The sequence below is a fragment of the Neophocaena asiaeorientalis genome, unplaced genomic scaffold (assembly GCF_003031525.2).
Source record: "Neophocaena asiaeorientalis asiaeorientalis breed wild unplaced genomic scaffold, Neophocaena_asiaeorientalis_V1.1 scaffold36, whole genome shotgun sequence".
In the NCBI taxonomy this organism is placed as follows: domain Eukaryota; kingdom Metazoa; phylum Chordata; class Mammalia; order Artiodactyla; family Phocoenidae; genus Neophocaena; species Neophocaena asiaeorientalis.
The window spans coordinates 4,979,066-5,002,541 of NW_020174149.1; the positions used below are offsets into that span (position 1 = coordinate 4,979,066).

The following is a 23,476-nucleotide window of genomic DNA, read 5'->3' on the forward strand; positions in this document are numbered from 1 at the left end:
CAGAATACTATTATCTTTTAGATACTGGTCAAGCTGGAAGTTGAAGAATGAGACAGAGCCTTTGCATTTGTTGTTCACTGACCTAGAATGCTCTTCCTATAGCTAGCTTCTCATTCTTCAGGTCTTTGCTTAAATGTCACCTTCTTAAAGATATCTATCATTACTATGCTTTATAAAGTAGATTCCTTCAACCTCCATCTCTAGTTATTATTTCATAGCACTCTGTTTATCTCCTTTATGAAATTATTACAGCCATAGTTATTTTAATTGTGTGCTTTTATCTCTGTCTCTCTCCCGCACTGAAACCTTCCCTACCAGAAGTGTCATGAAGTACTGTATCTCCAGCACCTAGCAAGTACCTGGAACATGAAAGGTACTGAATAAAATTTATGAATGAATGACTACTGAAGATTACAAAGTAACTTTACTTAAAGTTTAAAATTTAATATATTTAAAATATTTTTTGATCAGTGTTATCAGTTAGCTTTTACCATATTATTCAGCAATAACATCTCCAAAAAATTTCAGGACTTAAAAGAAGAAAGAGTATTTCTTGCTCAGTTTTTATGTGAGCTGCAGACTGGTTGTGGCTTTGCCCCAACCTCATGCCAAGGCCTCGGTTGAGGCAGTGGCTCCTATCTGATAATGCCCTGGGTCATCTCATTTTCATGGCAAAGGGAAAAGAGCAAGAGCTACTGGAAATATATTATAGTGTCCTTTTTCTTTTACTTTATTTATTTACTTTTATTGAAGTACAGTTGACTTACCATATTGTGTTAGTTTCAGGCGTACAGCAAAGTGATTCTGTTATTTTTTTTCAGATTATTTTCCACTATAGGTTATTACAAGATATTGAATATAGTTCCCTGTGCTCTACAGTAAATCCTTGTTGTTTAGCTATATACAGAGTGTCTTAAACTAGGATCTAGCATATAGCACTTCTGCTTATAGGAAGATGTTCTCTTATAATAGAAGTTACCATGAAAAATAATACAATCCGCCACAATACTATATTACTCAGAAATGTACTTACTAATAATTTGTAAACTAACTTCGTTTATATCGCTGTCCTTTCACTCTTTATTCACCGGTTTTCTTGAATTACAAACAGTCTCATCAGAGATCACCTATATGCTAAAAAATAAGACTTGTAGATGAGTAATACTTTTATTCTCTTCTCTTGCTGGATTATCCCTTTGCAATTCCTAGGTCATGGCCTGAGTATTTCCTAGGTATTTACATCTCTATAATAGAAAGTCAAAGGTCTCAAACTCCTGAGTGACTTCAGTCTGCCAGTATCAAAGGAAGCTGGCATGAGATGTTCCTTCCCCAGAAAAATGTTCTTCCCCAGTCACAGTAAATGACTGGGATGGATGAAGAGAGGCCAAATCCTTAAGGGTACATTTAAGTAATAAGCCTCATCCTATACACAATGCAGTAATGTGAGGCTCCTTACTTAGCCATAAACTAGTATGTGTTCAGTTTGGACTGCTAACTTAGGTATCTGTCTACCTCTACTCTCTAATTTCAATATTTATAATAGACTCTGCTAAAACTTTTCAGCATTACGTTGGTATCAATAAAGTTATTGGGAATACCTGTTTAAGATGAAAATTTTGAACTGTGGTATTAACCAAGGTTAAAGAGAAAATTATACCAAAAATAATTCTCAACTGAGAACTTCTACGTTGAAAGGGTGTTTTTGTTTTGTTTTGTCCTTTTTCCAAAGTGGTATCATGTGGAATTGTACCATGTAAAATACTGTAGATGGTTTTTTTTACAATTTACAAGAAATTTTCTTTTAGAAATTATTTACAATGTAAATCAACATTGCAAGATTTTATGTGTGTATTTTTTAAAATTGAAGATACATGTATGGATGGGAAAGATTTTTCAAGATATGTGAATTCTATCTATTTTGCATTGTGAATGTTATCAGTCATGTCATCCAGAAGAATGGGTACAGAACTTAAGATCAAAACCTCTCCAGTTCCACAGATGTCTCCTATAGGCCCAAGCCAAAGAGAGTGATTACCATCTCACTGAGAATTTCCCTCTGTTTATGCTTTTAGCCTCTTCCCAGATATTATTATCAGTTGCCTTATTTCCTTATAAATCTCACTTTCCACATTTTTAGTTACTTTTATTACCCACCACTGAGCCTGGGAAAGTCTTCCCTTCAGTTTAGACATTAAGGCTTATAAAAGGAACAAAAGTATGCATCCAGCATATAAACAAAATATGCTCCTTTTCACAAGGTTTTTATGTTGAAATTAAAGAAAATTCTCAAGTTTCATACATTTGGATTTGTGTAAATTCCTTGGGGAACTCCAAAGAGGAACTATCTCTTCACTAAGTTTCATTTTCCTCAGTATTTAAAACATTCAAGGAAAGAAAGCAACAATAACCCCTAGTATAAAAGAAACAGGATCAGTTTCATTTTCTGTTCTTCTTTAGAGACAACTGCATCCATTTCTGATCATTTTAGTACCTGCCATGGTTCAATCAACTTCTCTAATAGTTGTGGAATGTGAAATGTCTACATAAGATTGTAGGAGACCTTTTTTTCTTCCTAGAGTCTCTACCAGATGCAAACAAGGTGATATGTCCCTGCATGCTACTGTTGCTAAACTGTGAGCAAAGTAAAAGAAAAAGACCGATTTAGATAATACATCTAAGATGCTTGTTGAGTGAAATGTCAAGTAGATTCATGTCTTGCCTTGTCCATCATCAGCCAATCAATGACACTTGAACCTGGGATGACCAGGTCAACTTGCTACCACTGCTACTAAGTGGGAGAGAGAATGCATAGATCACCTCTCAGAATGACAATTACTATGTGAAGCTATGGTAATTCCACAAGCCCTAGTCATTGTCCTGCTTAGCAAGAGGCTTCCTATGCTCCCACAGCTAAATACCAGCTCACTCAGATCTTGACAAAAGGGAAACAAAAAGACCTTTGGGATATCAACTCCCTGGTGACCCAGGTCTGATCAGAATTGAATTTCACTCTGCTTAGAACAAGTTTGAAAAAGAAAGGAAGAAAGAAAGAAAGAAAAAAAGAAAGAAAGGAAGGAAGGAAGGAAGGAAGGGAGAAACGGAGAGAGAAAGAAAGAAAAAGAAAGGAAGAAAGGGATTAAAGTAAATGAAGCCTTTGAGTGAGCTGTGTTCTTTCTTTTGCATATAAATGAATATGAATACAGTCAATAGACAGACTTGCCATCTTCCTCCCACTCCCACCCATCCTGGTGACATTTATTTTTTTAGTCACTCAGTCTAGAATGCCTTCATAATAAATAAATCCATCATATTCCTGTTTGGGATCAATACTAGATATTTACCATTAATTTGTCATGCTTTCATATGTGTACTTGTTATAGCCTGTAATCCTTAAATTTGCTCTGGAGATTTGGAGAGTTCATCAAATCCCCAAGATCAAAAGCCTAAAAATTTTTGTTTGCATTTACATGTAAAGCTTACAAAGTTCTCCAGGGGAAATGGTGGTAAGAGCATTCTTCAAACTCTTGTTAACTGTTAACTGTCAAAGCCTGAGGGTGAAATCTCAGAGGTTTGTTTTAACAGGAGGAAAAAACATGACGTTAATTTTAAGTTTTCTTAAAAACTCATGAAAATGAACAACATTTTTTCTCATCAGCTCATTTAAAATATAAGTGTAATTGTTAGTCAAAGCTAAAAGGGTATATAAAAACTTCAACTTGTTTTCTCTCTCTGCAAGATGGATGTAGAGCCTGCCTGCAGGATCATAACTGAGGCAAACTAAGTGGGAAAGTTGGTATTTTAGGTACATTATTTTAAATCAATCAAGACCCCAGAGAGACAGCTGTTACTTTGATCATCCCAATAATGTTGAAAAATAATATGTAAAATTATGCTACTTCATATTTATCCCTAAAATTAGCAATGAGCTGAAAGACAGAGATATAAATCACATTTTAAAATCTGCCTGTCTCACCAGGGAATGACTTAATTACAAATGATACCATCTGAAAAGACAGTGCTAAACCAACTAAATAAAGAGATCTGCTATTTCAGCATTTGAGATCACATGTTCAAGTATATTATCTAGTGTATGTGTGTATTAATATGTTATTTTATATATTATTATTGTTTTTCTATAAAAATAAAATTGAACTAGTCATTTACAAAAAGAATCAAAATTTGTTTTAACTGACTGATTTTCTAAGTAACTATTTTTTTAAAAGCCTCATCATTTGATAAAAGATGAGAATTATTATAGAGGACTGTTACATGAACACCTCTCAAGAATATTTCAGTCTTTTTATGAGTCTAATGGTAGAGTTCATGTACGATCTATACCCCCAATAGTGATCCTAGATAAGGATGACATTCTCTGTACACACAGGCTTCAGAATTGGCAGGATTTTCACAGAAACTGACCATATTCTGCCTTAAAATATTCAATGATAATGACGGCTCTACCATTTTTTACCTCCAGATCAAGTTAATTAAGAAATTAATACTACCGAAGAAGAAAAACATAAAGGCAATGTTTTAAAATGCAAGTCTTGTTTTGTTTCATTTAGAATAGTATACCCAGAAATATTTACTTTCATTTAGGAGGTAATAAAAAGTGACAGAAAGAGAATTTTGCCTAGATAGTTTACTTTCTAATATTTCCTGTATATACTTAACGTACGGTTTATTCTAACATTTCCCACTTTATATTTCCTGAAGACACTGAATCAGTGTAATTTCATGCCTACAGATTTCAGTTTCCAACACTCAAAGACTAAATGGTGACTGAATGATGCTAAATTGTGCTTTTAGGAGAAATAACTATCCAAAAGGAACTCATTTAGCAACTCACTTTCTGTGTGTACATTTGTCACTTGCTTTCCTTATATTTTCTTCAACTGTTTATTGAAATTAGGAGAAATACTTTTACCGTTTCCATTGTTTTTTCTCTGATTGGCCAGAGCTGTAACATTATTCCTGGAAATGCCAGTCAGGGGAATGAGAACACTTCCAGAAATATAACCACAATGAAGTGATTTCGCCTAAATACAGGCATTTTAATTGAGTATGTATAGGCACAGAACATTTCTTAAAAGCAGCGTGAATATTAGTCTTCTCAAACTGCAATTTCAAATTAAGATGCTATTGAAAATTTACAAGTGTACTTCCTTAGCTCAACTTCACTATTTTAACCCTCGGTGGGGGATGGAAAGGAAGGGAGAAGTCACACAGACTCTGAAAAGGCTAATAATTTTACTTCAATTGCTCTTGTCTTTTGGAATTTACTATAATCCACATATACTCTTCTCTGAGGAAAGACACCTACATTGATTTAAATTTGTAACAGTCATGATAAGGAAATATTTTTCACCATTTGGATTCTTCAGTGCCAATAAGGCACTAAGTTTGCTGCTGGTGGTGGTGAGGGGCAGAAATGTAAAAAAAGACCTTTTCTCTGTACCTCTACAGTTCAGTGATATTTTACGTTCATAACATAAGCCTATGTAAGATCTGAATCATAGGAATTTGAATAAATTATGTGAAGTTTAGCTTCAGCATTAACAGAATTTTAATCTATTATATTCTTTGAAAATCAATTGTTGACATAGAGCTAGTCTCAATCACATAAATACTTTAATAGCCAGAACATTCTATTTCTTAATTGCCTATTAGAGTTTATATTAGTAATTAAATGCTCCCTGAAAGTTTGGTAGTTGATACTTCAGTAAAATTCCTCCTCTTCTCTATCATTTTAATGTATTTCTTGAGATGCTGCTTCTGAGATTATCACTCTTCTTGTACCACAATGCTTGGGATTCTTCTCTGATGAACCACAGAATTTATCAAAGCCTTTTATGCAGCTCCTGATTGCTAAGATTCCAAATAGTATTAAACATCAAGCACTCTGAAGTTTCACTGATAAAAATGCACCAAAACGTAAGCAAATTAATTATTTTTACTATCCTAAGATAACAAAAGGACAAAACAATCAGATCTTCCTTTCTGCTTATCCTTGGTATCCAAGCTCTGTTTTGAATGACTCTCTCAGCACACCCACAAGTGAAGACAAAGTTGTCTCTAAGAGCTGTTGAGAGTAAATCAAAGATATCTTTTCTTCCTAAGACCTCTCCTGAAACAAATGTAAAATGGTTCTTGTTCTGAGAATGAAGACTAACTAATCACCCAGAGAGAAGCAGTTTGGTTCCCATGTGTCTGTGAGAATTGGGAAGTGCCAGCAGTGGTCAGGGAGGATGGGACAAGAGGTCTTATGGAGGGGTGCTACTCAGCAACATCCAATCTTGAGAACTCAGAATTGTAATGTCCTGCACTTTGCACTGTAGGCATATTAATTTCTACAGTTACTCCATATAATTGTTGTCTCACAAGACTTAAATTGTAAACTAAATATATTAGTTTCCTACTGCTGCTGTAACAAATTACCACAAATTTAGTGTCTTAAAGCAACACAAATTTATTCTCTTATAGGTCTGGAGGTCATAAACTGTAAGTCAGTTTCTCTGGGCTAAAGTCAAGGTGTCAGCAGGACTGGCTCCTTCCGTAGGCTCTGAGGTAGAATCTGTTTCCTTGACTTATCAGCTTCTAGTGGCCAACTATATTCCTTGGCTTGTGGCCCCTTCCTTCATCTTTAAAGCACATCACTTCAACTTCTGCTTCTCTCTCTCCTGTATCCATTTTATAGACCTTTGTGATCACACTGGGCCCACATTAATAATCCAGGATAAGCTCCTCATCTCAAAATCCTTAATTTAATCACATTTACAAAGTCCCTTTTGTCATATAAAGACACAGTCACAGGTTCCCGGACCAAAGGCACTGGACATACGTGGGGACGATTATTCAGCCTACCACACTAGGCTAGCAGTGTCTGAACTGATGATGAGGCTATGGCGGTGAGCTGGATTCTCCCAAATGTGTACTCTAAAGCCTTATCAACCGTACATGCATGGTTCTGAGTGTGCAAGGGGCAGACACTGGAACAGGCGTCTTCTATCCTCATAATTCATGGTAAATAAACAATGGGATAAGAGGAGCTATGCAGCAAAATACAGCATATTTGAGCTTAAATGAAACTCAGGTCATGAACAGAATATTTTATAATGTAGTACAATTATTGGAGAGTATAGGCCAGAGACAGGATGAAGTTTTAAATAAGTGGTGTTTTAATCACAATGTCTCCTAAAGGAAGAAACTAATCTAAGGAGAAAGATGAGGTGTAGCTCTGATTATTTGAAGGATTAAATAAGATAATTTATGTAACACCCTAAGCATAGTGTCTAACTTAGTAAACGCTCAAAAATGTTAATTATTATGATTTCTTCCAGTACTCTAAGATTAAAACTGTTTTCTTTCCCTTAGCTTGCAATGATGAATCCGCATATAATTCTTTCCTTGTCAGATAACCACTTGCATTACTACCCCCAAAGAGGGTGCTGACAGTGAGCTGAAGGAAATCTCAGAAGACAAGAATCCCCAGCAGACTACCAGCACAGTCTCTGACATGCTTTTCTTTCCTAAATTGACCTTGTTTTCCCAGGTTAAAGTTGAGTATCCAGGCATTAGCTACTACTTGGAAAAGTGCTGAGTGGCTGATGTGTTTTGTCAGCGTTGTCCAAGGCCAGCCGGAGAATGTCGGCGGCTCCTTCCTTTCCACTTGCATTTGGCAAAGACTTACATTGTGATGTTTAGAATGGTGGAAAGTGATGCAAATGCATAGTTCTTTCTATGCATGTCATATCATACACCCACTTAAAATGCCGTCTTCCCAACAGTTTGTTCAGCTAGTAGAAACAGCAATGAAAATCACAAAAGGAAACCATCATCTATCTGAAGGGAAGTCTAGTTGTGGCAGGCAAATTTAAGAAACAATCTGTTCCCTATTCTCCCCCTAACTGACCTGTAAAAGTTTAAATGGTACGTATTCCCCATCTGTAAAAAGGGGGTAGTCATAATTATCAAATAAAAACTGCATAAAAGATACATCTTTATTAACAAACAGTAAATAATGGGTGATTTCCCTTTGGGAGTCCTACTTTTGTCCTGACCCGACACAGTTTAAGTTCATCACTGGGCGTGATTGACTTGACTTTCTCCTTCTCCCCTCACCATTTTGAACCCCAAAAAGTCTTTGACCTTAACTATCCACTTTCATTTTTTTAAACCTTGTGACACTTTCCAGCAAAGGCAGGAAGAAGCAACAATCTCTCACTTTCATTCTTCCAAAATCCTTTTTTCCTCTCTCAGAAGACACCTCTGCCTCCCTATAATCCTATAGCCTAGTCCTTTGATGCTCTGGTTTGCCTCCAGAGCATTGCTTCTCACCCTTGGTTTTAATCTGATGTGTTTTGGGGGGTTTATTTATTTATGGTTGCATTGGGTCTTCGTTGTTGTGCGTGGGCTTTCTCTAGTTGCAGCGAGCGGTGGCTACTCTTGGTTGCGTTGCACAGGCTTCTCAATGCGGTGGCTTCTCTTGTTGCAGATCACGGGCTGTAGAGCACAGGCTCAGTAGTTGTGGAGCACGGGTTTAGTTGTTCCGCGGCATGTGGGTTCTTCCCGGACCAGGACTCGAACCCGTGTCTCCTGCATTGGCAGACGGATTCTTAACCACTGCACCACCAGGGAAGCCCAATCTGACATGTTTTTATGTCAGATAGAATACAGGCAGAATGAGGTGTTTTGTTTTGTTAAACCCCATTGTGAAATGCTCCTAAAATATTTTATAAGTAAGACTAGATGTTTTATCCTCTAAATGGTGTTGAGTGAAACATCTAAATATCCACATCTGAATAAGCAAGAATTATAGAGTAGGTCAAAAAAACTAAGATTTGGTCTTCTTACTGAAAATAATGACTCCCTGTTATCTGAACAACTATCACTTGCAGATGGTCAATACAAAATATTCAGACTAAGGCTTAGATGAAAACCGTTAACTACAGAGCTAAGAAAAGGAAGGGGAGAGCAGGTCATAAAATAGTAAAGAATTTTAAAAGTGAGAACTAGAACTACCTCTTTGAGGTTATCGATTCAGTGGAGATTTGGGACAAGGTAAACTGCCTCTCTATGAATTATTATCCTTTCAGAGAGTGATTACCATATTAAATAGGTTAACCACCTAACCCAAACTCAGATACAGAAGGATGAATCACAAAGGGGAAAAAATAAATATGTGTAAAAATGAAAAAAAAAAAAAATATATATATGAAAATGTCAAAGTTCAGGGTACAAGGGGGTGGGAGAATTAATAAGTAACACAAACACAAAAGGAAAAGGTAAGGCGGACAATATTTATTATGTCAGTTTAAAGACAAAGACCTATTAATATTTCCTGCCCAAGGCTTTAAAATTATTCTCACTCTCCTATAATCTTCTAGCCTCAGACAATAAGATTATATGCATGCCACAACTAAGAAGTCCGAATGCCGCAACTAAAGATCCTGTATGCCACAACTAAAACCCGGCACAGCCTAAATAAATAAATCAATAAATATTTTTTTAAAAAGATCACATGTACACATACAATCATCCAGTGAGACAACTGGGTTACATATACCATTTTCCTGTTTCCTCCAGGGCTTCCTAGCACTGCTTGAAATCTAATAGGAGCAGAATGTTATGAAGGGGAATGAGTCTGTACAGTCCACTTCAGACTTAATTTCATACAGTATATTTAAAATGCTCTTATAATTTACTTGAATATCTATGTCCTCTAGGTAATAAAGAGAATGCTTAATATGCAGAGACTAAAGAACAGAAAGGGAACTAGCACCCCCAGCCGTGACCCCGATGGAGTCAACAACCTGCGAGGCAAATCATTAATATTTCCCTGCCCCTGCACAGACAACTTCACATTGAATAATTTTTCTTTTATGTATATTACAAAACAATGCACATATAAACGTGGTTTCTTAAATAAAATGGCTACCATAGCTGTATGAATGTAGCCTAGTATTCAAAGTCAGGCCCCCATACACAGTCCCAATCTTTTTTATCCAACCATATCTCTCAGCACTTGCTTATAAAAATTCTCTACTCCAATCAGACTAGCATACTCCCTGTCCCCATGCACATTCCCATCTCACTTGCCTCAGGTAACCTGGAAAATAAATGGAATGTCATCCTATCTCAAGCTGTTAGAATCAGATATCATAAAACCTTGGCAGTGGATGTGGTTTTTTAGGCCATTTGGTCTTATTTTCTAATCTATGGTGTTCCCAAAAGTGAGCCAACCTAAACCCGAACACCTATTTTTTCTGCTTTTTCATCCTAAACTTTATTGTCTTGCAAATTATCTTCAGAAGTAAAGAAATCAAAAGGAACTTGGAGCTTTGTGTTGAAGAATTACTGGTTAACTATGCTAATAGATGGAATTAAGGGGAGTGGGTACATCTGCGTTGCAATGAGCACACCTAGTGCCCAGATCTTGGTTTCTAATGCTATTCTCCAATAAAAGGAACCAGGGCTCCTTGGAGAAATGGCTGATTCTAAGACTGGGTCAGGCACTATACAAGATGAGCCTAGAGTGTCTTACAGAAAGTAAGGAAGTGCTGAAAAAAAAAGTCATAATGATTGGGTATGTCAGAGGGCCACAGGAGCCAATAGCCAAAGCTAGAACAATTTGAGCAACAAAATAAATAAAGTACCATTGGATTTTAACACCCAAAATAAAATAAATATCCATGAGTCCTTATTAATACAGATAAATAATTAAATGAGAATAGACAGATCTCATGATTAAAAGAACTGCCAATAATTTATGTAAATACTGCACCCTCAAAGAAGCATAATTCCCCACTCCTTAGTGTGGGCTGCACATAGTGACTTCCTTCCAGGGAATACACTATGGAAAGGAGGATAAAGAGTGTAACTTTGTAGTACAGAAACCTGACAAGTACTACCTCGGCCAGGTGATGAGGGCTGTAATTAACAGTGGTAAGTCAGGTTGATAGTTTATACCCTTCATATGATGTGATGAAAACGGCACCTTACCTCTGTGGTCTTCCTCCCTAAAACACATAACCCCAGTCTAATCAGGAGAATAACATCAAGGACTAATCCCAATTGAGGTACTTTCTACAAAATACCTCACGACTACTCCTCAAAGCTGTCAAGATCATCAGAAACGAAGAAAAAGGAAGTCTGAGAAGCTGTCACAGCCAAGAGGTGTCTAAGGAGGAGACATGACTAAATGTAATATGCTATCCTGGATGGGATCCTGGAATGGCAAAAGGATATTATGAAAATTCTAAGGAAATCTGAATAAAGTATGGACCTTTGTTAATAATAATCTATCAATATGCATTCATTAATTGTGACAAATGCAGCAAATTGATGTAAGATGCTACGTGCCGGGTACGTGGCAATTCTGTACTATCTTTGCAATTTTTCTATAAATCTAAATCATTCTCAAAACTTTATTTAAAAAATATAGCAGAGGGGCTCCCCTGGTCGCACAGTGGTTGAGAGACCACCTGCCGATGCAGGGGACACAGGATGGGCAGTGGGATGGAAAAGAAAAAGAGGATGGAAGTATGGGACCATCAGGGAGGGGCCTGAATCTAGTTGGAAAAGATAGGGTTCCCACTTGCAGAGTAACGTGGGTTCATCTGGGATCCTTCTATAAGTGATTCTTGCACTCCTCCCCATTCCACTCCCAGCCTACTTACATCTTGGTCCTGGTCTCACTCCCAAGAGGACACTACTCATAAACAGGCTACCCTGTGGTTTTAAGGAAAGACAGAGCAAGGGGAAAGTGTTAAGACGCAGCAGAAATATACTGAAAGCTCTCCCTTCCTTCCTTTCTTCCTTCCTTCCTTCCTTCCTCCCTCCCTCCCTCCCTTCATCTTGTCTCCTTCCTGTCTTCTCTTGGGGCCAGATAAGGTAAAATAATCACTCTGAATATTGCAGACCTGAATTAGTCAGAGTTTAACCAGGTAAATAAGCCAACAGGGGTATTTGAAGCAGAGGAAATGGGTAACATAAGTGACAGAAGAGCTGAAATGCGAACTGGAGACAGTGAGACTACCCAAGATAAGCAAAAGCAGGAAGCCCTGCATGACCACCCCTAACCCTAGGAGGCCAAGGGAGGAGGCAGTTACTGGAGGCTGGGGACTGGGGCCACCTCACAGAAGCTAGCGCCATAGCTGACAAGACTTGCTGCCCGAGGCAGAGGGAAGAGAGAAATAGGGTGGCTTCTTCCTTCCTCTTGCCCTTCAGTCTCCCACTATCACTCAGAAGCCAGAGGAGCACAGCCTGCACAAGTCTGCCAAGCAGAGAAAGGATGGAGACCGATCTGAAGCCATCAGCTCTACACAATAAGCTACCTCTTTAGAGAGGCTATTTCTACTTTCTAAAACAGTTTCTACTATTCCTAGTTTGATGCACAATCAGGTCTGGGCAAAACCAGGAGATTGTTGAGGTTTTTTTACTTGGAATTTAAAAAACCTTTGTTACAAGCACCTATTGTGGTAAACATGGATGATCATTCCCATTTCATAACTAGAAGGTTGAAATAGAGCTGTTTTATGAGATCTGAAAGAAGGTCAGTCACAGGGCTGGGGGAAAGACAGGATCTGTTTCATTTGCAACACCATTTTCTGTTGCTTCGCCTTTTCTCCCTTTTAATTATGCACAGGATCACTGGCAGAGTTGAAGCTAAAACTGGGAGCCTAGTGCCTTGTCCAAGAAAATGATTCTTCTGCCAAACTTAGCTTTGGAAAAGAGTGGTTTGATTGTTTCCTTTAAAGTCAGGATTTGCTCTAAATGAAGGTTCACACATCGTAAAACAAACAAAGAAACAGAAATTACAAACAGAGGAGCCAATACTTTGTAGTTTCTGCTAATGTTCAGTCACTTTGGAGGCAGGCAGCCAAGACTCAGATGGGAAGATGCCACCAATAAGCAGGTGGAAAGGAAGGAAAGAAAGGAGAAGAGGAAGGGAGGAAGGAAGGAAGGAAGGAAGGAAGAAAGAAAGAAAGAAAGAAAGAAAAGAAAAGAAAAAAAGACAGGAAAGAAAGAAAGAAAAACATTTAGCAACTTTTGAGAATATGTCTTGTCTTTCTAGGAGTCTTGTAGCAACTTAAAGGGTACTTCTATTACCAAGAAAACCCTAGAAATTGAGCAGACCCCAGGGATTGCCACAGCCTTTCGTTCTACGTCTCGTGTTACTGGATCAGCTGGGTTCTGGCTGTCTCAGTGACACTCTGCGAATCCAGGAGGTTTGGAAACTCTTTAATTTGGGGTTGCAACTGCTCTTGTCTGCACACACACTGAAAGATTCACACAGGAGCCTTCTATACTCTCCTTGGGATCATGGGGAGCTGGACAAAGGGGAATTTGATTGTCCCAAGCACACAGGGACACTGTAAATCACAGTGCAGATTTGAAAGGCTATTAGATTCCTGGGGTGCTAAACCAGGGGGTGAGGAGTAACAGTGGTGGTGGTGGTAGAAACATAACCCCTGGGAAGACAGCATGTCTTACACTTCTAAGGGTTTCTTCCTGTGGTGGTAAATATCTATGTCTGAAAGAACTTAAAATGAAATTAACAGCAGTATTGCAACCCAAACCGTAATACTGATCTAGTATAACTCGAACTCTACTACCTCAAATTTAGTCTTCTCAAAACACTGTACTCAGAGCATAAGGTTTAGGGAGAAAATTATGATGAAAACTTAATAAGGAGATATTAATAAGCTTTATGTCTCTCAAGATAGTTTTCAGTTTAATTTCAGAATCACTAAATATCAATGCAAGTTCTGTAAGACTTGAGCTCCACAGATGCGAACAGCAATCCTGCTGAGTACAAGCATTCATTCAAATTAAACTGGAGTAAAGCATGCAGATTTTCCATCTTATGTACAGATGTGGATTCATTTCATTTCATCTAGGCAAAGGTAATTGATTACGTTTATCAATGTTACCATTATTGTTTTTTATGAAATTTATCCAACTGCATATCAATCACTTTAACAGTTTATTTTGTAAATTAAACTTAAACCAAAAGTAAAGTTGCCTTTGAACTTAAAAGCTTTACTAATAAAAGTCTTTTGAAGTGATATTAAAATCACTGCTTCATTATCTTTTTTTTCCTGGGGCACTTCCTAAAATGAATAACAGCCTCATTTGCATTTGCCAACAGGAAACTCTGCAAGCTTCACCAAGAGTAAAGCTTAGTTAGGTCAGTTGCTTACAAATATTTTAGAACAAGCATTACTTCAGCATTTCAATATTGGCTAAAACAGCTTTAATATTCAAGACAGGATGTAAGATGCTTAGCTGATCCAAATGCCAGTCTATGGATTTGAAAGACTAAAGATCACATCACTAGAAGGTTGACAGAAGTGACACTTTGCAAAGTGCCAATGATTTATGCCAATGTCTTGCTTGATGATACTGTTATAGACAGCACTGTCATTAAAAAGTCCCTGCTGACTTCCTTCTACATTTATGGTACACAAATTATAGGTGAGCCCAAAGATCGAACCCTCCCTGCCTTTTAGATTTCAATGACCATGTATTTCTCATTTAGGTTAGTTATTGCATATAACCTCTGTTCTATCCGCTTCTTTATTTCATCTATAAACACTCAATGAGAAGGAAAGGATTTTTATTTATCCTGCTAAGAGATGTGAAAGTTATACACACATTCCTTTCATCTCTCACAACCATAAACCGGAAGGAATATTTTTCAAGTAACAAAAGTCTTTCACAATTTTCTCTTATTATGGAAAAAGACACCAAACACAGTTTTTAAAGATCATATTTGGAAGCAAAGCTCTGGAGTAAACTGTCAGGATTACTATGGCTTGACCTTTAGCAATGTGTATGATATTCCATCACTGCATGGTGACTTGGGCATTTCGAAAACAGCTCTTAAAACAGCAAAGAGCAGATGAGATTATTTTCTTAAGTACTTAATTTTAAATATTTTCTGCTAAACTTCTGCTTCAAATATATAAATATTTATTGGGTAAATAGGAGTGAGTTTTTAGAAATACTCTGAAGGCAATTTTTAAGTGGCATTGTTCTAAAATTCTATTTATAGAGACCAGTCATTTTATGTAGTACTTGGAAAAAAATACTCCAAATTTTATTAACTAATCTCAATTTACTAAAGTGAAGTCAAGATTAAAGGATTTCTTTTTGAGAAGGATTATAATAGATCTACAGCTTTTTCTCTGAAAAATCTCAGACAAGGCCAGAAACATTTATATGTGGTTAATTTGCTTGAAATGACTGCTTTAAGTTTCTTTATATCTTTACCTCAAAAGAAAATACATGACTTTGAAAATACAGTGTGAAAAGAGACTGGCCCAAAAGATTTAACTGCAACTCTATTAGTCAGAGTTTATAGTGTTGGCAGTGTTCTTTCCTTAGTACGCTATTAAATATAGACTTATACTAAATAGAGTTCATAAAATACTTTAAAGGCCAAATTTTTCTAAATGAAAACCATCAAAGATGAAATTTATTTGAAAATTAAAATTTATAAAACAAGAACTACCTTTTGATTTTTTGGAAAAATGCGATGGATAGAAAGCTCAATCTAAAGTAACCACATCACAGTATTAAATCAAGATGTGCTTTTCAGAAAACCAACCACACTGAGAATTCAAATACACATTGCTTTCTGTTTTGCTGGAGGCCTCAGAGGCTGACAGCAAGGGAACAAAGGAAACAAAGCTTCAGCCAAAGGGACTGGAAATTTAAGGACAGCTCCAATCCCAATAGTTACCAGTGCCCAGTGGAAAGCTGAGACACCTGTCTAAGCTGGGTCATTGGCTATAAATATCAGAGGTAGGGCAGGTAGACCAGCATATTGTAGGGACTATGCAAGTGGGGACAAATGTCAAATGGCTGCTCCAAAATAAGTGTTATAAAAATGTTTAACTTTTAATTACTGCAGACATGTGAATTACAAATATAATGTACAAATAGTACATTCATATATCCTCCTTATTAAAAAATTAAACGTAACAGATAAAGCTAAAACTTACTTCAACCCTCTGGATTCTCCAGACCTCTTTTTAAGTCTATTTACCTATTAGAAGTGACCTAAATGCCAAACAACATAGGAGGATGGCTAAACAGATTATGGTATATACATACCAGGAAGTACTATGCAACTTTAGAATGACATAGCTTTCTTTTGTTTGTTTTTTTGGGAAAACATGCCGCATGGCTTGCAGGATCTTAGTTCCCGCCACCAGGGATTGAACCCAGGCCACTGCAGTGAAAGCACCGAGTCCTAACCACTAGACCACCAGGGAATTCCCAACATAGATTTTTTCCTGTACTAACATGGAAAGATCTCTAAGACATACTGCTGAGTCAAAAAACAAATTACAGAATGACGTATACTTTATGATATGATTTGTGTAAAATAAGTCATTTATGTAAAACAATAATAACACTCATCGTTGGGAAATCTTCTTGTGGATCCCAACACCTATGATTGCCCCCATCTTTGGCACATAATCATGGACCAACTTGTGACTTGTTTTCTAGTGTCTTACACTATTAGTTAATTTTTCATTTGAGTATACTTGGAAAAACCCTCCACAGCATCAAGTATGCCCAAGAATAAGCACTCAGTGAATACTATTTAGACATATACCTTTATGCCTAATAAAACTGGAGATAAAGGGTGACAGCTATAATTCTTGTAAGTTTATTTTAATAGGCTTAGAATAATGTGAGATTCAGTGTTAACTGTTAATTCACCTTTTTAAATTATTTTTTCATCTTCTTTTAATAAGAGAAAATCAATTTTTTTATTTGTTTGTTTTACAACCTTCAGAGTTTTCATGAATAAGAAAGGCTGCTGGTCCATTTCCCACTTACTGATAATTAGTAACAATTTACAGTACTTAATAAAAACTATTTTAGTGTCTTTTACTCATTTTATTCTCTGTGTTGCATATTCACTATGTGTCCTGGGAGAAAAGAGGGCCAGTTTAAAAAATTCTCAGACTGGTAATTTGTACCTCCTTATAAGTATTTGTCTATGGTTTAAAAGAAAACACACCCTTTCCTTTGTCTTAAAGTATAATTTCACTGTATCCATTAGGAAATGGCACCTGATCAAAGACAGAATCTGAATTAAATCATGGAGTGAGGTTTTTGCCTTAAAAAAAACTTACTACTTCTTCAAAACACCTCAGCTTTTTCCCTGTTACTGTAACAATCCAAACTTGTAATTATTCTTCTAACCTAAAGGAAAATAAGAGAATGATGTGCTTTGCATCTAAGTCTATAAAGCTTACAATCAATATGTTTCACACCGTAATAACTGCAGATAATCTGAAAACATGCAATGAAATGATTCACTTTAATCCAAAAGCATCATGGAAGGTTACCTTGTGTAAATTACCAAATTTTGGTTCTGTTGGATCAGAACTTAATGGATCATCTGCAAACAAATCTCCTCAAGCTTATATTTTCTCTGCCTTTCACACCGTATTACTTCACACGGAATAAAATCAAACCTTCTTAGTCTTAATCGGCCTCTATCTAACTTCGCTGCTGTAACTCCAGCCATTCTCTCAAACATACCACATGCTCCCGCATACTACATTTCTCACTCTCTGGGGCACTTTTCCAAAAAAAAATGTGTCTTAACACGTGTTATTCCTTCTATCCAGAGTGCCTTACCTATTGTTTTTTGTAAATTCCCATGGATCCTTTCAGATCTAGCTTTGATGATGCCACCACACGGAAGCCTTCCCTATCACCACCAGGCAAGGAATGTTATTACATGCTTTGCACTTTTCTCCTCAGTAGGATTTATCTTACCGTATTGTGTTTATCTGATTATTAGATTGATGGCAGGGACTGTGTCTTCATATTTGTATTTCCAGAAACTAATCACAACACCTACCTCAAATAGGTGCTCACTAAATGTTTATGGAATTATTAAGCTTCTTTTCATTTCTTTTCAGTGTAACCCTCCCAGATCCCTCAGCATATATCATTTGATGGCTACAGACAGAAGGGTGTAGAATGACCCTGCAAGCCATCGGGGCCTAAATGGACACTAATGGGAAGTCTGTCTTGGCCAGGGAGCAGGAAGTTCACAAAAATAATTTGTTTCTTTCAAAATGCAACATTTCTCCACAACACAAAGGGTCTCAGTTAGTTGATAGCCTTAAAGACAAAAGTTCTTTATTCCACATTACATAATTGGCATTGAAAGAAGAATGACCTTAGAATCTTAACCTAAAAAATGTAAGTTTTGCTTTGTTTGAAAAGAAAATAATGGAGAAAACTAAGCTGGGGAAGGGAACCGAGAAAAAGAATCTCAAGTTAACTGGGAATTAAACAATTTCAACTTTTCAGACTGCCTGATAACAAACAAAATGCAATAGAACTAGCAGAAAGAGCTCCCCCCCTTTTTTCTCTTATGTAGTCCACTCTTAATAAGAATATAAATAAGTTGTCTTCTACACTGGTTCAAATGGAACCTTTCAGTAGCTTGAGTACAGAGAGCTAAGAGTTCACTGCCTGCTTTATTCCCGCATATCACCTACAGGCTCAGATGCTTTTGTTTACAAGTACAGTAACTCCCCAACATACAAACGAGTTCTGTTCCATGAGCACGTTCATAAGTCCAATTTGTTCATAAGTCCAAAAAAGTTAGCCTAGGTACCCAACTAACACAATCGGCCATATAGTACTGTACTGTAATAGGTTTATAATACTTCTCACACAAATAATACATAAAAAACAAACCAACACAAAAAATAAACACTTTTTTTTTTTTTTTTTGCAGTACGCGGGCCTCTCACTGCTGGGGCCCCTCCCGCCGCAGAGCACAGGCTCTGGATGCGCAGGCCCAGCGGCCACGGCCCACGGGCCCAGCCGCTCCGCGGCACATAGGATTCTCCGGGACCGGGGCACAAACCCGTGTCCCCTGCATCGGCAGGCGGACTCCCAACCACTGCGCCACCAGGGAAGCCCAAGGAAACACTTTTAATCTTACAGCACAGTACCTTGTAAAGTACAGTAGTACAGTACAACAGCTGGCATCCAGGGGCTGGCATAGAGTGAACAAGCAAAAAGGGTTAGTTACTGACTGGAGGAGGGAGAGGAGGCGGGAGATGGTAGAGCTGAAGGATTGTCAGCAACAGGAGACGGAGGGCAAGATGCAATTTCACTCACACCTGACGTTAATGGCACAGGTTCTGTCTCCTTGCAGGATTCAATTCTATCTACCTTCTCGAAAAAACGATCCAGTGATGTCTGGGTAGTAGCTCTTTTTTTCTCGTCATAGATGACACAGTAGCACTGGATTGCATCCTGAACAGCTGCTGCAACCTTCGTGTACCGTTCTAAGTTCGGGTCCTATGCCTCAAAAACTAACAGTGCCTCCTCCAATAAAGAAAATCCCCTTGCCGTTTCCTGCGTTGTGAATCTCTTCAGTTCTTCAGTTACTTCTTCTTCCTCTTGTCTCTCTTCGTCTTTTCTTAGCGCTTGGCACTTCTTAGCAGTACCAGTTACATCACCGCTGCTTTTACACTTGCTTCCAGACATCCTGGGCTTGAAATAAAGATACTGTACTACTGTACTCTATACAGTACTCTACAGTAAAATACACAAAAGCACAACCACTTGTAGAGGATGCACACACATGACAATGTACGCCAGACATGTGAACTGGCTTACGTGATTGGACTTTGAAAGTTCGCAACTTGAAGGTTCGTATGTAGGGGACGTACCGCACGCTCAAAGATCTTCAGGAACACTGGGGAAATCTGCTTTAACCTATTAGCAGGTGTTTAAGGAGCACTTCTGGAAAAAGCACTTAATTAATCTACAGAAAGGAGCTTAGCAGCAGGATCATGATCAAGTTAATTTACCATAAAACTAATGAAGCTTAAGCTTCCAGCAATATGTTTATGTCATATGTTTTTGTAAAATTTGCAAAAATAAGATACGTATCTTCAGTAAGGTAACAACCACTGTCTCTTTCCACTCTGACTTTCCTCCCATCACACTTGCTCTCAAATGGAGGTGTCTTAGAGTGGCCACAAACATTTTGAGATCCAAGGGGAAGTTAAGTTGGTGATACATTTAGTGTGGGCTTAGTGAGATATTTCTGTAATTGTAGTCACTTCCTTGTATAAAGTAAGTTATTACCAGCTGTTCCTAACATAAGAATGACTTTCAAGAATCCATCTATCAACCATTGTGCAAACTAACCCAATGTCAGGATATGAAGGTGCTGGGCCAGATGTTGTTTCCCCATATCTTTGAATAGTATGATGGAGGATACTAGTCCCTGTTCCCCGGTTATGCTTGCATTATGTCCTCTGTGCCTTTGCTCTTGTTATTTCTTCCACCCACCCTTGTCTTCCTACTCCCTCCAATGAAAATCCTACATAAGATCTGATCAAATACCAACTCCTCAGTGAAGCCTTCCCAAGTATAGAATAAATCTCTCCATCTGCTTTCCATTCTATTGCTTTTATTTACATCTCTATTTAAAAACTAACAAACACTAAGTTATAATTTAGTTATTTGTGAACATGACTATCTCTTCCACTAGACTATAAATTCTTGGAGGCCAGAAAATGTCTTATGTAACTTTGTACTTGCCACAGTGCAGACTATGGTGTCAAAAAATGGTGCCTAGAAAATGCTGATGTGAACTTAAATTTTTAAGTTGGTCTGGTCTTTTGTTAACATGAAGTTGAACATATTTATTTGCCTCATGCACTATTTCTGCTATTAGAACAAGCCTCCCACACAAAGATATAGAGATTGAGACACACATAATACATACATGTCATTGATGTGTAAACAATTAAAAATCTAGTAATCTGAGTCCTAGTGGCTTCATAAAATGAAGTTCTAGGTAGTAAATTAATCTTTGCAAGACTAAGGGCTTAAAAGAAGACAGAAAAGACCACTGAAGGTCACAATTTGCATATTGATCCAACTGTATGCTTATTCTCTTACAAACATAATTAACTTTGCTTTTATTGAATTTTGGTTCTAAACCAATTTTATTAGTCATAGTTTCACTGGTAATTTCAGTGAAATGTGAGAGACAGGTGTTAGTTAAGAAGACAGCATGGATACTAATCTATCTGGATAACAGATTTAATACATACTGAATGTATTGCTTTGTAGGCACTGGATTTGATCGATAGCTGTGCTCCATTCTTATAATATTTCTTGGGGCATGAAGTATTTCACAGTTAAGACTAAATATAGTCTAAAGGTTATCATACAGAGGAGATATACAAATAAGCCATAATTAGAAGCACCAATTATCTGGTGTGCAAGCAGGAGAATTAATTGCAGTAATATAATCTCTCCCTAAGTACTGGAGTTTTTTAAAATGTTTTTCCTGTAATGAATAATAGTAGTAGAAAGTACACTGATTTGGGAATCAGAAGACCTAAGCTGAGTCCTGGCTGTGCCATTTATTAGTTGCATGACTCTGAGCAAGGTGGTTTAACTCAATAGCTCTCAGTTTTCTTACGTATGAAATGGGAATAATGACATTCAAATACTAACATTTGTTCTGCCTACCTTATAGGTCTGTTTCGAGTAGTCACTGGAACTCATTCGCTGGTTCATCAGCATGGATTTAGCACTTCTGCCAGCTAATGGATATTCAAGAGACTTGTACATTTCAAAGCCCTATAGAAATAAAGGGGATTATTTGAGAAAATATTTTATTTGGGTACTTAACATTAGAGTAAGAAAGATAAGAGTGCAACTTCTGAGATATCTTACAGAAGAGAAAAATGACTATCATTTTAATTGGTACAAAGCCCAGCCTCCACAGCTTAGGCAAAAGACAAACATTTCAGCATTTTCTCCCTAACCTAACACCAATGCTGAACTAATTCTACATATGTAGGAAATTCTAAGTGTGTGATAGTATGTGTATGTATGTGTGTATATATAACCATATATGTGTATACACCACACACACACACACACACACATACAAATATCCAATGTCATACTCCAAAGCCTCAGGGCTTGCACAAGGTTGAATTCTAAGGCACCTGCTGTCATGGAATTAAATCTGTACAAGGATGGCTCCAGTGGGAGAGGAAAGGTCAGAGTCACATCCAGGATGCCCTGGGAAGTCCAGGACATCAGCTAAGTCCAGGACATATTTATATGGCTTATTCATCTGTACAGTCAGCCTTAACTGCTAGAGAGAAAAACAAACAGAAGGAAAAAATAGTCCCTAACCTTGAACTGCCCACAGTGGAGCTGAAAATCAGAAAAGACATAAGAAAAAAGTCTTCGTCAAACATTCACAGAACCGCCCAAGTACAGATGAATACCGTATTGTGCAACTTTTCTCTTTTTCTTCAGTATCTCACTTGGGCCCCATCAGAATCGTCCTGAAAATCTACTTTTCTGGGGGGAGAGGGGGATTTACAACACGCCAGGACTGAATGCTTTATTTGAAGAAACACACTCTTGGATCTTAAATAAGCTTCCCAAACAAGGTCATAAATCTAGTAAGTAACATAGCAGGTTTCAAACCAAAGTCTGATTCCAATGCTCTTAACCATTACACCATATGGTAATAACACTGGAAACTGTAATCATGTTATTGGGTATATTTTTTGAGAATTCTGAGTAATTGTTAAGAAAATTCTATTTAGATTACTTCTATGCCCTACCCATAATACATGAAAACCACTGCAGTAGGTCGAGTGCAAAGAGATTAGACAGTGAAGATGGATCTGAACAGAATCCAAGCGACACTGAGTTTAAGGATGTCAAGAGGTTAAGCTGGTGATAGTTGCCCAAGACCCCCATCTGCTCTTGGAGAGAACCAAGTGAGAGTGCAGGGAAGAACGCTGGGCTGGCTGATGTGGCAAGGAAGAGAAGGCTTAGTGATCACCATACTCTACTTAATCTAGAACAGACCCAAACTCCAAGAGTGCCCCAAACCAACTGACACTCTTAGTGTCAAAGGATTTCCCTCTTTTCTAAACAAAATATGCCTCCATGCCTTTGCATATGCTGCTTCCTCTCCCTGCAACACTCTTCCCCACATATCCCTGGCAAAATATATATGTCAAGACTCAGCTCAAATGTCAAATGTCAGGTTCATGACACTGCCTTCCCTGACTTTCCCAGGCAAACAGAATGACTGGTAATCAGCACCTCCATTATAGAGCTTACTCTGTGTGTGTGCGTGTGTCTGTGTGTGTCTCTGTGTGTGTGCCACCATTTTGATTAGCTAAATTCACTTACGAATTGCTTGGTCTATGCAATAGTCAGTGTTACACAAGAGTGCAGGTTGTACAAACTATTCTTACAGTAAAGTAAGTAACCATTCTTAAAGTCAGGCTATCTAAAAAGTGTGAAATTATATGCACATTTATAAAGTAAAGACATCACTACTGCAAGCGAACTACATCTTTACTTGAAAGGATGGTGTGTTTTGCATTAGGCCAGGGGAAATGTTTGTTTTAATCAT

General features: G+C 37.5%; 1 long non-coding RNA gene across 1 annotated transcript in view; it reads right to left on the reverse strand.

Moving 5' to 3' along the window:
• Positions 1–23,476, reverse strand: part of LOC112406309 (uncharacterized) — a 125,787-nt gene that overhangs the window by 49,482 nt on the left and 52,829 nt on the right. Inside the window, exon 3 of the long non-coding RNA XR_003004534.1 lies at positions 21,553–21,663. This is a non-coding gene — a long non-coding RNA (uncharacterized LOC112406309). The remainder of the gene's footprint in view (positions 1–21,552; positions 21,664–23,476) is intronic.